At 34.4% G+C, this 4,745-nt stretch overlaps 1 long non-coding RNA gene across 2 annotated transcripts; it reads right to left on the bottom strand.

Moving 5' to 3' along the window:
* Positions 1–902: 902 nt before the first annotated feature.
* LOC130461999 (uncharacterized) lies at positions 903–2,936 on the bottom strand. 2 transcript variants are annotated; one of them, XR_008922091.1, is made up of 7 exons: positions 2,765–2,936; positions 2,441–2,503; positions 2,182–2,325; positions 2,048–2,090; positions 1,635–1,763; positions 1,450–1,518; positions 903–1,275 (listed from the first exon to the last, which is right to left on the bottom strand). It is a non-coding gene; the product is annotated as an uncharacterized lncRNA (long non-coding RNA). The 2 variants fall into 2 exon arrangements; XR_008922090.1 differs by having other exon boundaries at positions 1,646–1,763.
* Between the last annotated feature and the right edge of the window lie 1,809 nt (positions 2,937–4,745).

The raw sequence follows: 4,745 nt of genomic DNA, 5'->3' as shown, positions 1-4,745 counted from the left end.
AATAGTGCGAGGTTGTAACATCCCAAACCAATCAATAAAATAGGAAAAATAAACATGTAAATTTTAATAACTCCATGTGAAAATTCATTAGAAAAATCATGATGTGCGCCACTTCTCCTTGCGCCAAAGCAGAAATAAGTCTGATTCGCGAAGAGGACAATCTTCCAAACAAGAAGATCGACAAATTCTCAAAAACTTGCACAAAGGACAAGTAAATGAGTAAATAGAATGTAAAAGATACCCAAGTTATAAAAAAAAATGATTTAAAAAATGAGAGGGTATTAAAATCATTAATTAAGATGAACAAATTAAGCAAAAGTGAAGGATTAAGACTACTTAAGTAGGATATGCACAATTTTTTGGTTGACTCACTTAATTATCAATTATTTATGATTAAAATGCTAGCTTATTTGAAGCCAATGGCGTCATGGCGGAGTCAGAAATTATTTGTTTGGGGGCGAAATGTTAAAAATATTGGATTCACAACAAAAAAAAGTCGTGCTTGCTAGGAGTCGAACAAAAGACCACTTAATGCACACTTAGCTCTATCACAACTCCTTTTACCACTGAAAGTTTTTTTATGATCTTTTCTTCCATTAAATAGTACTCCCTTCGTTCCTTTATGTTGTACTAGTCTTATATGCACGCAATGCGTGCGGATATTTAAAAACTAAATATTGTATCTCTATTATATTACATCAAATCACCTAAAAAGGTAATAAAAAATGTTCATATACAACAAAATTTGACTTTGCTAATAAAATGAACTTGCAGTCTAGCATTAAAATATACTCGGTAATTTGATACAATCTTATATCTTCAACAACAAAGATGCCTTCAAAATTTTGAAGCTTCAGCCAATTCTCCTAGTTTTCAATTTCGCAAGAAGAAAATACAAATACAAACCCCGGAACTCAGTTCACAAAGAGTAAATCAAACCTTTAATTTGCCACCGGCAAATCCCAACACAGAGAAACTGAGAAAGAAAAAAAAATCCCAATAAAATGAACTTGCTCAATAAGTTCTTGTTGATGCTGCAAATCCATAATAATTAAATTATCAACACCTAATAAGAAATCCTAATACAGAAAAAAAAAAAAAAAAAAAAAAACAGTAAATTTACTTTCCCGGTATTTGCAGATATTGCAAACTCTAGTTATATACAGCTTACGCAAGAGTTTCTAAAAATAGAAAGAAAAAGGTGCGAAGAAACATACAACAATGCGATTCTCCGGGGTAGGAGACATCAATGATGAAGAAGACGACATTTTTACCCTGAAAAAACAGCAAATTTTATAGTTTGGTGGTTTTATTCATTAATTTAATTTAAACAATGAAATACAAAGGGGATAATTGCATATGACCAAATAAATAAAACCCATAATCCGAAGAAAAAACAAAATTGATGCAAAATCAAGGATGAAGAGAAAGAGGGGGAGAGAGACCTACAACGTTCTCACGCTCTCCTAGCTCAATGTGGAAATTCCGGCTCGGCTGAACGAACAAATTCTCTCCCCTCTAAAATTCAGAAATGTAAACGAAAGAGTGACTGGCAATAAAGACTATGAATCGCATTTGATTATAAAAAAAAGGAATGCAGGTCGATTCTATCACATTAAGACAGCATTATTCACCTATGTCGTACCAGACATTCTATCTACAGATTGATGAACTGATTGGAGATCCCTTGTCTTAATATGCTTACGACTTGCATGAGAGTCATCCTCCAACTCTTCAACTCTCCGCTTTGCACCCACCACCATCTTCACACACAAAATTCCACAATAAGAAGTCAAAAACATAAATTAAACTCCAAAAAAACACTCTTTATTTCAAAAACAAAACTGAAATGCAAACCAAAGAATCAGATTGCATATCCAAATAAAAGGGGGAAATTAATCAATCAGAAACTTTTGAAAGGATCACGCAATTGGACCATTATCATATCCCCTTTTACTTGAATTAATCAATTAGAAAATTGAAATCAAATTGAAAATTAAATAAAGAATGGAAGGGTAAATTGCGATTGGAATTGTAAAATACTCACAATTATTGATTTGGAAACTTCTACTTTCTAGATCTGTGCAGAGCTGCCACGAAGACATAGACAATCAAACTGTTGAAATTTACAACAGAAATAACCCCAAATTAATAACAAAAAACAAAATTTAAGAAATTTACCTTGGTTCTATAATTTCTGGCGGTTTCATTAGGGTCCATATTCAACGAAGCTGTTAGAGAAGCTATAGTATAGGTAGCTTGCATAAGCTCTCCATACTACGCCCAATTTGGAAGCCTCGTTGGAAATATTGGGGTATTGATTTGCTGGTACAGAGTTTTTAAGCATGCAAATGCAATATAAAGTTAATGTCATGTCATAACTTGAAGTCTAAAACATATAACCAAAGAGAACACCAACAACAAAATATGATTTTCAAACCTGGTTTTCTGAGATGGCCTTCAATAGAGCGCCCCTCTCCTTCTATAATCATGTCAAATTAGCCTGAAAAATTCACAAATTTCAAGCCAGAATCCGAAATTCAATTAAATCAACAACTCAATTAAATCCGAAATTCTAAAATCAACAACTTCAATCATTCCAATTACATCCATTCCCCACAGCAGCAAGAAGCTAATTAAACTTAATTAATCTCAAATTCCAACCAAAAAATATTCAATTAATCACTCCATAGTCACCAAATCCGAAGAAGCAACAAAACTGGTGCAAAATCGAGGAAGAGAAAGAAGGGGGAGAGATACATACAACTTACATATCCCATTGATTACACGGTCAACTATACACATTGCACATTGATTAAAAGGGTAATGATTTTGGGGGAAATATAAGATGTAAACAGAGAATTAAAGGAACAGAAAGCTCTTGGAAATCAAACAATCTTAAATCCCAGAAATGCCAAAGGCAACACCAACTTAAACATTATAATTTCCACCTTCAATACAGTATAAATCTAAGAAATGCCAACGAAAACACCAGCTTAAACATTCAGGCATTCAGCTATACATAGAAACAATGCAAAACCTTTATGTAAACCGCCCAAAACATATTATAGTCTAACAAAAAACAAAAACTTAATTACAGTACAAAATTAGAAAGAAGACAACTACAACTACGGAAACGAAAGGTTAGGGAGAGAACAAACCTGTTATTTAGAAATTTTGACAGCCACATGAGTAATTATCACTCAAAATCCCATGATGAACAATTCCATACCCACCTTCACCTATCAGATTCTCATCACCAAACCCATTTGTACCTTCTTCCAACTCTCTTAACGTGTAACAATGTCCCCAACCCAAATGCGATACCTCCGGACCCGAGAACCCGTTTTGCTCCCCGCTCCCATAAGACGATGATGTGAATGCTATGATGCCCAATCAGACCTCCTCAATTTGTGACCAAACCACCGCCTTCTGGTTCGACGCAGTACCCGTTACCAAGGCCCAGTCGGACCCTCCTCAATTTGTGACCAAACCACCCCCTTCTGGTTCGATGCAGTACTGGATTACACACAAAACTTAAAAAATTTGGATTAAAACGCAAAATTTGAGATCCTTTACTGAAGGGAGGAAGAGAAATGAAGATTTGAGAGGAGATAATGTGAGACAGTGAGAGTGATGAAACGGCGGAGGAAGTAGTGAGGGGGAGACAGAGAACGACGAAGGGTTTGAGGGTAAGAGATAGAGGGTGTTTTAGTATTTTCCAAAGGGGACACGAAAAGTGTTGTTACCAAAACGCCCTCAGCTGTTCCTTTATGTAATAGAGATCCGTTTGAAATATCGGGTGGTTTTTAAAAAAATTGGAATATTGGGTTGTATGGGTATAAGTGTGATGATTGGGTGTAAGAGAAATGATTGTGTGTAAGTGATTGGAATAAACGAAGGAGAGAGAAAACAATAAATAATTAGTGTAAATGGGAGATACTTTATTATTATTAATAAAATAAATCAGATTTTCTCACCACGAATTTGTTTACCGGAATTCGAACAACGATCAACAAAAAATAATCAAGAAAATTCGAAAATTCAACCTGGAAAATTCAAACAAAAAAATAAACAAAAAAATCAACAAAATTCAACCCATAAATTCGAACAAAAATTCAAACCCAGAAATTCAAACAAAAAAATCAAGAATTCAACCCAGAAATTCAACCTAGAAAATCAACAAAAAAATCAACAAAATTCAAGAAATCAACCCAAAAAATCAACAAAAAAAATCAACAAAATTCAAGAAATCAACCCAAAAAATCAATCCAAAAATCAACAAATTCGAACCAAATTCGAACCCGAAAATCAACCAAAAAATAAAAAATCAACAAATTCGAACAAAATCAACCAACAGAAAATCGACAAATTCGAACCATAAAAATCAACAAAATAAAATAAAAATCGACAATTTTACCATGAATCCAAGATTTTGAAGATTTAGAGGTCAAATTCGACCATGAAAACTCTAGATCTAAAATTTTTATGGTCGAATTTCACCATCTAAAGCCTTAATATAGAGTGTTTTTTTCCAGAGATGGTGGTGGAGGCACAAAGGCGGAGAAGGTGTGGTGGTGGTGGTGGTTCCGGCGGAGATCTAGAGAAATGAAGAACATTGTTCTTCTTAAAAGAGGTTTTGGAAGGAGAGAGAGTGAAAAAATTGAGGGAGGAGAGAAATGAAATCAGAAGAGGGAGCGAGGGGAGGGAGGGGAGACGTGAAATCAGAAGAGGGAGGGAGGAGA

Source organism: Spinacia oleracea, chromosome 5 (assembly GCF_020520425.1).
Source record: "Spinacia oleracea cultivar Varoflay chromosome 5, BTI_SOV_V1, whole genome shotgun sequence".
NCBI lineage: Eukaryota > Viridiplantae > Streptophyta > Magnoliopsida > Caryophyllales > Amaranthaceae > Spinacia > Spinacia oleracea.
This window is presented reverse-complemented; position numbering and strand designations above follow the sequence as displayed.